Source organism: Ceratotherium simum, chromosome 17 (genome assembly GCF_057802395.1).
Source record: "Ceratotherium simum simum isolate JZ-2026a chromosome 17, ASM5780239v1, whole genome shotgun sequence".
In the NCBI taxonomy this organism is placed as follows: domain Eukaryota; kingdom Metazoa; phylum Chordata; class Mammalia; order Perissodactyla; family Rhinocerotidae; genus Ceratotherium; species Ceratotherium simum.
Window position 1 is genome coordinate 46,552,884 of NC_141916.1, and position 13,421 is coordinate 46,566,304.

Consider the following 13,421-nt stretch of genomic DNA (forward strand, 5'->3'; position numbering starts at 1 on the left):
GGCAGCACTAGTGTGAGTGAAGTGTGAATCAGAGGCTAGGGGCGTGATGAAGGCCCCCTCACAGGAGAAGAGCATTTATGTGGAGAGTTGAAGTAGATATGAAGGAAGATAAAGTGAAAATTCTCACATTAATGGGGAGAAAAAGTTAGTTTCTGGGGGGTTTCTAACCATACCCAAGTAGACAGAAAGGTCTTAAGTATGTGTATCTGTGCTTTCAATTTAGAGAGCTTTTGTCTTCATTTAGTTGACACTTAAATCAGTTTTTTGGCCCTGACTGCTCTTTTTCTGTGGTTTAGTATTTATCTTTCATTGTCTGTAGGATTTTTTACAACTCTTTGTACTGCTGACACCTAGAAATTGATATAAAATACACAGAAGTTATTCTCTAAATTGTTTCCCATCACTGACTTCTCCATCCCCAAATATCGGTGTAGGGGACAATTTTAATGTAATTTTAGTCTCCCACCTTCTCCACAACTTACTTTGTTTTACTCCTCATCAATTTCAGTTCTATTATATCCTTACCAGCAGTTTTTTTATGGCCTGATTATCTTCTACATGAATAGCTGTAACCTCCTTGGGGGCTTCTTGCTTTCTGTTTTCCTTCAGTCAATCTCATAAACTCTAACCAAAATAACCCGCTACATGTGCTAATTTAAATGTACCACTTCTCACGTCTCTATGACCAGCCAAACTCATAGAAGGAATCTTGAAGCAAAGGTGGAAAAAAATATTTCCAGTAAAGGAAACAGACGAAAACAACTCAACTATATATACATATTCCTGACTAAAAAAATTTCATCAAACTAGAAATACAAGGGAACTTCCTCAACTTGACAAAGGGCATTTATGAAAAACCCTCAAGTAATGTCCTACTTAATGCTGAGTGAATGCTCTACCCCTAAGGTTAGGAACAAGGCAAGAATGTTCATTGTACTACTCCCATGAAAAATTGTTTGGGAGGTCCTAGCCAGTGTAATAAAACTAGAAAAAGAAGTGAAAGGAAAAAAACTGTCTTTATTTGTAGGCAACTTGACTGTCTATGTAGAAAGTAGCAAAGAATAAACTGTAGTCCCTCTTGATCTGTGGTTTTGCTTTCTGAGGTTTCAGTTACCTGCAGTCAACCATGGTCTGAAAATATTAAGTTGAAAATTCCAGATATAAACAATTCATAAGTTTTAAATTGTGTCCTGTTCTGAGTAGCACGATGAAATCTCACGCCATCCTGCTCCATCATACCCGGGATGTGAATCATCCCTTTGTCCAGCTTATCCATGCTGTATATGCTACCCACCTGTTAGCACTTGGTAGCCGTCTGGGTTATCAGGTCAACTGTTGTGGTATCACAGTGCTTGTATTCAAGTATTTTACTTAATAATGGTCCCAGAGTGCAAGAGTAGTGAGGCTGGCAATTCGGACATGCCAAAGAGAAGCCATGAAGTGCTTCCTTTAAGTGAAAAGGTGAAAGTTCTCAAGTTAATAAGGAAAGAAAAAAAATTGTATGCTGAGGTTGCTAAGATCTATGGTTACTTTTATTACAGTATATCATTATAATTGTTCTATTTTATTATTAGTTATTGTTATTAATCTCTTACTATGCCTAATTTATAAATTAAACTTTATCATAGATATAAAAAATAGTATATATAGATTGGGTACTATCTGTGGTTTCACGCATCAACTGGGGGTCTTGGAACATATCCCCCTGGATAAGGGGGAACTACTGTACAAAAAAAACTACTAAAATGAACAAGTAAGTTTGGTAAGGTCACAGGATACAAGGTCAATATTCAAAAATTAATAGTATTTATACTATTAATGAACAATTAGAAATTTAAGTTTAAAAAATAAATTTGTAATAACATCAAAAACATGATGTTCTGAGGGATAAATTTATAAAATATCTGACTCAATAGTATAAAATATCTGACTCAATAGTCTTAAGATTTCAGTTCTCAAATTTTTGTATAGATTCAACACAAGCTAAATAAAAATCCCAGGAGGCTTTTTCGTAGAAATGGACAACTGATTCTAATATTTATATGGAAAAGCAAAAAGGCCAAAACAATTTTGGGATGACAGAATAAAGTTGGAGAACATACGCTGTCTGATTATAAGACTTACTATAAAGCAACAGTAATCGAGATAGTGTGCTGATGGCATAAGAACAGACGTATAGATCACTCAGGCTGAAGAGAGAATTCAGAAGTGGACCCACCTCCATATGGCCAGTTGGACAAAAAAAACCTCAACTCATACCTTTTACCATGTAAAAAAATTAAAATGTATCATAGAACTCTAACTATAAAATTATGAAACTAAAAACTTTAGAAGAAAATAGGAGAAAAATCTTTGTGTCTATGGTTTAGGCAGAGGTTTTCTAGATATACAAAGATCATGAACCATAAAAGAAAAAATTGATAAATTGGCCTTCATTAAAAATAAAAACTTCCGTTCTTTGAAAAGCATTGTTAAGGGAATAAGATAATCCACAGAGTGGAAGAAAAAAATGCAAAATACATATATAAAGGCCTTGTGTCTAAAATATATAAAGAATCCTTATCACTCAACAGTAAGATAATCCAGTTTAAAAAAATGGGCAAAAGATGCATTACCAAAATAAAGATATAGATGGTAAAAAAAAAAATCACTTGAAAAGATCCTCAACATCATTAGTTGTCAGGAAATTCAAATCAAAACCACAGTGAGATACTACTAAACATCCAATAGAATGAATAAAATTTGAAAAAAAGAAAAAAGGAAGGAAGGAAGAAAGGGAAGGAGGGAGGGAGGAAGGAAGGAAAAGAAGAGAGAGAGAGAAAGAAAGAAGGAGAGAGAAAGAGAAAGAGAGAAAGGAAGGAAGGAGGAAAGAAAGAAAGGAAGGGGGAAGGAAGGAAGGAAGAAAGGAAGAAAAAGAAAATTCATAAGAACAAGTGTTGGTAAAAATATGGAGGAACTGATGGTGGGAATGCAATTTCTTATAAAGTTCAAACTACTCTTACCATATAACCCAGCAATCCCACTCCTAGGTACCTACTTAAGAAAAATGAAAACATATGTCCACACTAAGAACTGTACCTGAATGGTATGGTAGCTTTATTCATAATCACGAAAAGTGGAAACACCTCAAATGTCCATAGAGTGAATGGATAAATACATTGTGGTACATCCATACAAAGGAGTATCACTTGTCGATAAAAAGGATGAAGTACTGATACATGCAACAATACTGAAGAATCTCAAAAGCCATTATGTCAAGTGAAGGAAGTCAGACATAAAAGTCTATATACATTATGATTCCATTTATAGGACATTCTGGAAAAGGCAAAATCATAGGGACAGAAATCAGATCAGTGGTTGCCCGGAGCAGGAGAGGGGAGAAGGGATTGATTATAAAGGAACACAGGGAACTTTTTGGGTGATGGAAATATTTTATATTTTGGTTATGGTGATGGTTACATACTGTATACGTTTATAAAAACTTATAGAGCTGTACAACTAAAAGAGTGAATTTTAATGTATGTAAATTATACCTCAGTAAACTAGACCTAAAAAAAAAGAATTTTTGTTATTAGTTAAAATTTACATACTGATATATGCATGAATGAATATTTATGTAAGTTCCATTTAGTAATAACAAACCTCCATATTCGCATAGTATCTTTTAATTTATAAGCTATGTTTGTACCTGTTTTCTCATGTAAATCTCACAACCCTGTGAAATAGGCATTATTGTTCATATTTTAGAGATGAGCCACTTCTCTGAGGTTCAGAGATGCTAAGTGATGTGCTCAAGGTCACATAGTAAATCTTTTTCAAATCCGGGGCTTCTTCCATTATTTCTCAATGCCTCTTTAAAAAAGTTGACTATATTTGCCAATTATGAAAAAAACTGTTTTTCATTATGGCTTACTTGGCTACTCTTTCTTCCCCTTGATTAGCTGGGAATTCCTGCTTTGGTGCCTTACACTTATTCTTTGGTCCAGACCAATTCCAGGGAGCTTCCTGGTACTCCACTCAACCCCCTCCCTTATTTCACACACCCTCTGCCAGAGCCCTTCCATTTCTTCCAACGTATAGATCTCCTGGGAAAATGCTCTTGATAAGCCCAGAGTCACCTTGGGCACCCACTGTGTCCCCTTCCTCTTGGCAAATGTGTCAAATACTATAGTTTGTGTTGTATGTGACTAGTTCATCTCTCCATTGTTTCTTCATCTATCTCCTGGAGGGATTTATGTAAGAAAGAGCCGTGTTGGCTCTGGATGGGGAGACAGATGGAAATTTGGAGAATTGGTGTGAGAATGAACAAGCGCATGGTTGGTAGAAGAATGAGTGAATTTCAAGGCATGACTGATTAATTTGGTGCAGGGGTTAAGGCTTAGCAGCTCCTTTTTCTTAGAGCTCAGACTGGAGCAGTTATGTTTGTGTCAAGCTACATTGATAAATCTCTATGTAGATTCTTAAGGGAAGAGGAGAACAGGAAAGATGATGTCAGGTTTTAAAGAAAGAAACGTGGTTTGGCGTATAGAAAAGAAAATGATTCTGATGGGGAGAGTTGGCTGTGGAGTGAAAGAAAAAGCCAGAGGAAAGTTGATTGTATGAAAACATTAGGACATTGCTCACATGATGAAGAAAAAATTTGGTGCTAAAATAAAGAAAGTAGCAGGGTTTGACTTAGACCTTAATATAAATTAGACAAAGGAAAACAAGGGTACGTGAAGAGCTGTGAAAACGTTTCAGACACGTTAACCTTGAAGTGAGACCAGGCAACTAAACAGATGATAAAAGTGTAAAACTAGGCCTTTCTTTATAGGTTACAGATGAGTAAGAGTTTAGTCACTGGCTCAGTTGGGGGAGGGAAAAATATAGAGGCTGTGGTTAAATTCTGGGTAGAAATGATGCCCTGTGGAGAGACAGGATGAATCAAAAAGAGTGGTCCAGAGAATGTGAGAAAGTAGAGGAAGAAGCACCCAGAGACCTTCAGGTGCAAGCTGACCAAGGAGATGCAGAGAGGTTAAGCATCGAGAGAGAGGGTGAAATGGAGAAGTAAGTGATAAATCTTCTCAAGCACAGCTAGGGGAAATTAGAACAGCAGAAAAAAAGAGGCAACTGGAGTTGTTCATGAACATATTGTTAGTGACTTGTGTCAAGGTAATTTTAGTAAAATGGAATGGATGAAAGTAAAGACACTAAAAAAGAACTCTAGAAGAGGAAACTTGAAGAAAAAGAAAAGACAGATTTAAGAAGCAAGGTGAGGAATGGAATGAAACAGTTGGAGAAGGAGAGGCAAAATGAATGAAAATGAGATATTTTCTCTCTCTTTTACACACACACACACAAACCTTATACTATTTATCAACTGAAGTGAGGTGAGAGAATTTGAAAACTGAGAAAAGGCTGCCTAAGGAAGAAAGGTTTCAATGAGGCTGTGGGACAACCTTTGAACGAGCGAGTGAAAGTAACAAACAGGAATTGCTGAGGGAGTAGACTTAGGATAGAGATGAGAGGAGGAAAGAGAAGTCTCTGAATACAAGGACAGTTTCAGGCAGCAGTCCAGTGTCATTGTATTTAGGTTCATGTTACCACAGGTTCATTGTATTTAGGTTCATTGTATTTATGTTCATGTTGAGAAGAGAACTGTTTCCATGAATACTATTTCAACCGAAAACACTTCAGTGAATGGTATTTTCTAGGCACTTTGGTTTCTTAATCTTTATAAAATTGGGGTCTAACTTCTCAACAGTGGTGACTATTCTTGGGAGGCAGAGAAGGAATTTTCATGCTGTAATAAGCCAAGCTAGTTGATTGCCCAAACAGCTCTCGAAGGCAGCTGCAGCTTCATTCACCTTGGAAGTTGAGAATAAACTGGATTTTGTGCTTGTCCCCCCTGCCATCACCCTCCTGTTCTTCCATGTTTGCTTGTTGCCTCTTTAGCAGTAAGTCTAAGCGCCTTGGCTGAGCACCCAAATTCCTCTGCATACTGTTTCAGCTTTATCTGACGACGACTCTTTCCATGAACTCTTGCTTCTGACCAGGCCATGCTGTTTACCATCCCTGAAAAGCTTTGTGCCTCACTGCTTTTCCACCTTCGTACTTTTGCTCAAGCCCATTTCCTCAGAACTTTTTAGCCCAGATGAAGTTGTCCTCCCTCACCAAGCTCAGAGCAGTCTCTCTCTGCTCATCTTTGTACTCCTTTAACACCTTCATGCCCTCTGACAGTCCAGTGTTGGTGGGGTTGTCTTATTTCCATGCTGGAGCGGACCGTCTTTGTGGTCAGACACCAAGTCTTGACTCCCTGGGACACCTCACTGATTTGCACGATGAGCCCTCGATAAGGATGTATTGATTCATTGGACTTTTGAGGGGAAAGGGATAGGAGCTGGTGTGTGAGGTTGTAAGTCAAGTTTTCTGCTTTCAAAATCTAATTTTTTCCACATTTTTATTGAGATATAATTGGCATGCAGCTTTGTGTGAGTTTAAGATGTACAGCATAATGACTTGACTTATATGTACTGTGAAATGATTACCATATAAGTTTAGTTAACATCCATCATCGCGCATATCAAAATCTAATTTAAATGGGAAAGTCACAGATATGCTGATTGCACTCCCTCTATCTTGATGTGCAGATCTCTGCCTGTGGATTCTGGCATGGCCTGTGGGTGAATTGAGTCAGGGAGGAGCTTCATTTGGCCTCAGCAGAGCATGAGAAAGGATGTGCAGGCTGTGCCACCTGTCCCCAGCCTGCCATTCTATGGTGATGGTGCACATGGTAATTCAGGCCTGATGTATGTACATGCTGTTCTAATAGTGTAAAAATGCAGGATTCAGAGGCAGCAGCTACGTGCTTTTAAAAAACAATATAAAACATGAAGGATGGCCAAATTGCAACTATATTATTATCATTACAGCAAGGGATTCTCAAACGTTTTTTCATTCTTTTTCACTATTTTAATTTCTTTTCCATATATTAAGAAAAAATACACAGTTAACTGCTGTATATTTCCTTGAAATATCACCTTTATGTTTGCTTGTGTTGCTGTATTTCTTTGTTTATGCTTTGGCCGATAATTTGTCTCTGAAAATTGATTCTAAAAGTCAATTTTTTCATGAAGCAGATTCAAACCAAATAAAAGAGAAGAAAAAAAAAGAAGTTAGGGCCTCATTAACCAATTTGTTTCTTCAACAATGTAAAATGTCATTTAATGACCACATTTTCCTTCATGAAAATGCTCTGCCTTTCTCTGGATTGTCCTTTGTAGTCATTGTGATAATTGCTGGGTGTATTTTTCTGATTCCCAATGCTTTTACATTCCTCACTCACAAAAAGTACTGGCTCCTGAAAGCCGTTCTCATTCTACAGATGTTTATCCATTCTTTGCAGAGGGCTGGGCACCTGGAGAGCATTGCTGCTTATAATGTTGATAACCAAGACCCGAGGATAAGCGGGAAGCATTATCAGGAGAGGCCGTACCTTATTCAATGGTGGGTGGTGGTGGAATTCATGTTCTGCTTTTGCCATTTTGAACCTGAGAGAGGCTCCTAGGCATTCTTGTGGAATGCAGGAAGAATGTATATCATTTATGGCCAGAACAGGAAACAGATGGCACTCTCAATTGGTTTAATTTGAAGAGAGTTTAGAAAAGGGACAGTTTACCAAGGTGTGGGCATTGCACAGAAGCCACCAGAAGTAGTACGGTGTCCTGGAGCTAGTTGCAACTTGGTGTAGTTACCACTACCTGTAGTCCCGAAGGAAGAAAGTGGGAGCAATTTCTGGAATCTGGAGCAGGAGTTGTCTGGAGTGAGTCACATGGAGAGGGTCATTTCATGGAAGCTGCGATCATCAGTTAAGCGATACAGCCAATCTGCCGTGAACCCATCGGGAAGGAAGCACAGAAGATAAATACTCTAGTCTTGGTCTTCTTGTTCCCTCTGAGCTTCTGTTTTTGCTCTCTATTGGTCAAACCCAACAACCCAACTGAAAGTCAGAGCACTAGGAAGTCCATTGATGTGCTCCAAAAGCTCTGCCTCCCAGAGCTTAGAGCAGTGAAGAGTAGAGAGTTGATCTTGAGGGAGGATGGAAGACAGAGGGATTCACAGAATTTTAAAGCTGGAAGAGACTTTAAGAACAACCAGTCCATTTGTCTTATTTCACAGATAAAGAAATAGAAATTGAGTAATTCTTTCTAGGTCACATGGCTTGTTAGTGGCAGAATTGTAACCGGGCCTGAGACTTCCTGATTCTCAGTTCTGTGTCCTTTCTACTACACCATTCTTCTCATACAGTAGTTTGAGAGAAAGGGGAAGAGAGGAGGAAGGGCAAGTGAAATTAGAGAGTTTGTTTCAACTTATGATTAATTCTCTGAGTATGTGCTCAGTTTCACATATAATGTTATAGAGATTTAAGTGAATTCAGAATTAGTTATGATTGGTTGTGTGGTTATATACATACAAGTATGTGTATTGATAGCAATAATAAAGATGGAATTTTATTTTATTTTATTTTATTTTTTAATTTTTATTTATTTATTTTTTTCCCCCAAAGCCCCAGTAGATAGTTGTATGTCATAGTTGCACAGCCTTCTTGTTGCTGTATGTGGGACGCGGCCTCAGCATGGTTGGAGAAGCGGTGCGTCAGTGTGCGCCCGGGATCCGAACCCGGGCCGCTAGTAGTGGACCGCGTGCACTTAACCCCTAAGCCATGGGGCTGGCCCAAAGATGGAATTTTAGATTAAGAAATGTATGACTGCATCTAGAGTTGGCCTGATAACCAGCCAGCTCAAATGGTGCAGCTTTTGTTCCCTCTTTATTCTGACCTTGCAACTGTTTGAGGTCTTTAATGGCCTCAGTCTTGTTTTAAACCTAGTCTCTGACGTGAAGGCTGAATCATGTTTGGGTGCCATGCTTCATCAGCAGAACCATCTTAGAACTCAGAGACCAAGGGAAAGAGGGCTAATTTGTACACATATGCATATATCACTCAGATAGGCATTGATTTACACATATATGTACATGTGCAAATAAACACCCAGATAACATAGGCAACTATTAACTAACAACACTAACCTAGGAATGATCCCTACATAATATTAAAAAGCTGGAAATGGTAGTGGTGTTTATGGTATTTCTCCTCATGTTATAACCCTTGGGGAGTGAAGGATCTAGAACAGTGTCTTCGTTTATCTGTCAACGGAAATTGAGAGAGGCAACTCATTACTGGTATTCTTAGGTTCTTATTCATTGGTTCATTCATGAATGTCATCAACAAATGTTTATTGAGCACTTACCATATGCCAGACACTTTGCTAAGTACTAGAGATAGATAAGGAAGACAGATGTAATCCTTGCCCTCACTTCATTAGGGTTTGCAAGAAAAGCTATCTTACTAGCCAAAGTAGTGAGGGTTGGGTTCTCATTTCCTATACTTTATGCAGGGAAAATCACTGTTGGTGTACAAAGGTATGGATCCCAAAGATAATAAATGACTCTTTTGTTGTAGTTAAAGTTGTCATATTACTTTGTACAAAATTTGGTGGCTGTTTAGTGGCTGGTGTAGAGGTGGGAAGTAGATGCTGGCTGGCTCAAAGATTTAAAATCTACTTTATATATTGTTTATAATGGATATTAGGTTGTTACTTATAGACTAACTTTTTTAAACAACCTATTTCTAAGGTCAGTAGAAATTGTACTAAAGCTGGAGAGGGAAGTGGGAGGGAAGAAGTTCTTTGACTCTTTTCTAAGTAATTCGAGGCAAAAGAAGCTCCTTATCTGCCTCTGAACAGAGTATAGTCACATTCAGTGAGTAAATATCAGGTACCTACTATTTGCTAAATGCTTTCAAGTAGATTGGTTAATATTCACAACAACTCTGTGAGGTGAGGATAATAATCCCCATTTTATAATGAAGAAAATGAGATCCAGATACTTTAAGTTACTGATTCCCCTCCTGCCAAGGTAAGTAATTGTCAGAGCCAAGTTTCAATTCTAGATCTTTTGACTTCTAGTCCTTGCTTTCTTTACTGTATCATAATACCCTTCTAAATAATATTTTATTATTTTTGCAATGTCTATCGTTTTCATTACTATTTCCTGCTCATCTGTTAGCACTTAGCTTGTTACTCTCCTGATCTCCCAGGCAGGATTAGGGGGCCTCCTGTGGCAAACTGGGCATGCTCTATTATAACTCTTACAGACCATACTGTAATTTCCTGTTTACTTGTCTGTCTTGGCCACTAGACTAAAGGCTCTTTTTATATTGGTTCCCATTCAGTCTTGGATCTCTTCTCCTAGCACATTCCCTGGCACATGGGAGACATTCAATAAACATTTGTCAAATGAGTCAGTCTTCTCAGTAATCCTGTGAAAGCAGTTATCACACGTTTTACAGAGGAGGGGGCTAAGGGTCAGAGAGGTAAAGAAACTGATCCAAGATCCGACAGCAAGTCAAGAGTAAACGTAAAACACGTGTTCTCAACTCCAAAGCTTGGCTCTCCCCCCGGCATAGCATGATTGTTTCTGCAGAGTGGAACGAGGGTTTGCAGAAGAGGTTTTGTTGAGGGTTGCTGTGGCTTGGAATATACTTAAGTGGTAGAGCAGATCTTCTCAGGGGAGTTGTAAATGGCCTTTTCAAACATCTAAATTTTAGATCTATTTTAGCCCAGGCTGCTAATCTGCAGCTCAGAACATGAATGTTTATGGGTAGATGCCTATGGGTTTGGTGGTTCCTAACCAATCCCTGGCTCACTGTTGCCCTCCCAAATATCTTCCTTTGACCTCCTTCCCAGTTGAGATTTTCCTGGTGCCCTGTTTCTGTGCTTCTCTTTTTATCATCCATCACCCATTTTCACTGCTCATCCGCCCTCTTAATAGTCAGTGACAAGCCAATAATTTTTATTTGAAAATGCTATTTTGCTCTTAAACCAATACACGCAATTGCCCTAATCTACTGCCAAATGGTAATAATCAGAATTAGGTTTCAAAAGGTTTGGATTTCAGCAGGGCTGCCCACGTGGTACTTGGAGGCATATAAATTAATTATAATTAAGAATTGTATGCAGATGTTAAAGAGAAACTTTGAACAATTTTGGTGTCTGCTCTTGCAGAATATTAAAGGGAAAAAAATGAGTGGCTTTTGCTGGTGAGAGTACAGATAATCATCTATGTTTGTATTACAAATTTCTATTAAAATGTACACTTATAAAGTGATTTATAATCCTGTATTATCTGTACAACCCTTGTGTCAAGAACTTGGGTGACAGTAGAAGTGATACTTTGCTTTGTGCATACAGCAGGAGAGAATAGCTCAGATAGAAAAGTGTGGATTTAGCCACTGAAAGTGTTGTAGAACAAGGAAGGAGCTTAGGTGGTAGGTCTGCTTGGACCGAGTAAGAACAAGAAGGCTCTTATTCAGCAGAAGGAATAGGAAAGAAAATATCTCTGCCAAGGAATTCAATGCTGCATTAGTCCTTTGCAGTGATGAAGCCGTCTTCTCACAGGGGTCTAAGGGACTGGTGGTCTTTGAAGGGCATCCTTACCTGCATTGTGTAGAAGGACTTGATGGTTCATCTGCTGGGTCAGGATTTGGATAATTTTTACCTGTATCTTTTCCCTCTCTCCTATCTATCCTGCTCTTCTCTGATCAAACACTTGCCCAGAAGTGACTTAACTCAGGCTCAGTTTTCTTTGATTTTCTATTTACATTATTCCTTGTGATTATGGTATGTTGAAATGGATCTCTGGTTGGCTCCACACAGGAGTGTATTTAGATAAGTAAATACTCCAACAGGACCAAGCAGTGCTCTTTATTGCCATGTAGGTCACTACACTAAAAATGGATTTGGCATGTGGGGCCAGCCCGGTGGCGCAAGCGGTTAAGTGCGCACGTTCCCCTGCAGCGGCCCGGGGTTCGCTGGTTCAGATCCCAAGTGCGCACCGACGCACCGCTTGTTAAGCCATGCTGTGGCGGCGTCCCATATAAAGTAGAGGAGGATGGGCATGGATGTTAGCCCAGGGCCAGTCTTCCTCAGCAAAAAAGAGGAGGATTGGCATTGGATGTTAGCTCAGGGCTGGTCCTCCTCAAAAAAAAAAAAAAAAAAAAAAAATGGATTCGGCACGTTTGTAGGATGTCCAGGTAGTCTTTTCTTTTGTCACTGGTTACATAGGCACACAATCTCAGCACCTGTACTCATCCCCCAGACTACCAGGATTTCTTACTTTGTTCCTTTCTGAGGAAAGAATAGGGACAAGGGAGCTCAGAAGCTCTAAAGGAGTATTGGGTGATGGTAATAGTGTGATAAGGAGGAGAATAATAATGCAGAGAGAAGTTTTACGTTCTAAGTCAACTGAAATCAAAGGTTGATAGCTTCTATGTGTTATTTCTACATATTTAGATGATATTTAGATGACCCTAATGCATTTGGGGGGTTGAAATTGGGTTTCCGAGTGCCCTGAATATATAGATGGCATTGTATTTCATTTGCTAGAAGTGACATTGGTCTTATACTTCAGAATGGCATTAGAATAGTAGATGTTTGACATCTGTGATACTCACTTTCTGCTTCAGATGGTTAGTGAGCACATTTATTGCCTAAGCTAAGTATTCTGAATCAAAAACACCTCTTTGTTTCAACATTTGCTCTGCTCCTATAAATTTGAATTTAGAAAGTATATTAAACCCAAAATTGACTTGGAATTTAAAAGTTTTAAAAATATGTTAATTTAAAAAATTTTATTTTGGATCTGTTTTGTAGAGTTGAGTTAATCATACTTCTCAGTTCATGGTACACTTTCATTATTGGTTCAGATAAGGACGTCTTGTTTAATTAAATAGTTTTCTGTACCCTTATTCTTCTGTATACATTTTAGAATAAGTTAATGCGATTCCTTAAAAAATCCCACTGTTTATTTTGATAGGAATTGCCTTGAAATTATGGATTAATTCGGGAGAAAATAGAACTCTCTAAAATATTATGTTATCACATTTGTGAATGTGGTACATGATTACATTGTTCAGGTCTTCTTTCATATCCTTCAGTACAGTTTCAAATTTTCTCTGCAGAGGTCTTGTGCATTCTTTGTTAATTCCCACATAATTTATAGTTGCTTTTGCTGTTATGGCTATTATATTTTCTAGTTGGTTAAAAGAGAGCTGTTGATGTTTTCTAAGAGTATCATTTATCTACCATTCTTACTCTACCCATATTAATACTAATAATTTTAAAATTCTGTTGGATTCTTTATGTAGATAACCATATTATCTCATATAATACTAGTTTTTTCCTCTTTCCTTCCCTTTTCTAAAACTTTTATTTTCTTGACATCTTCTTTACCAGAATCTCCAGTAGCAGTGATAGCACTAAGCTTGCCTTTTCCTCAAAAAAAAATGTCAGAAAGAATGTGATCAAGAGTTTTTGGTATATAGT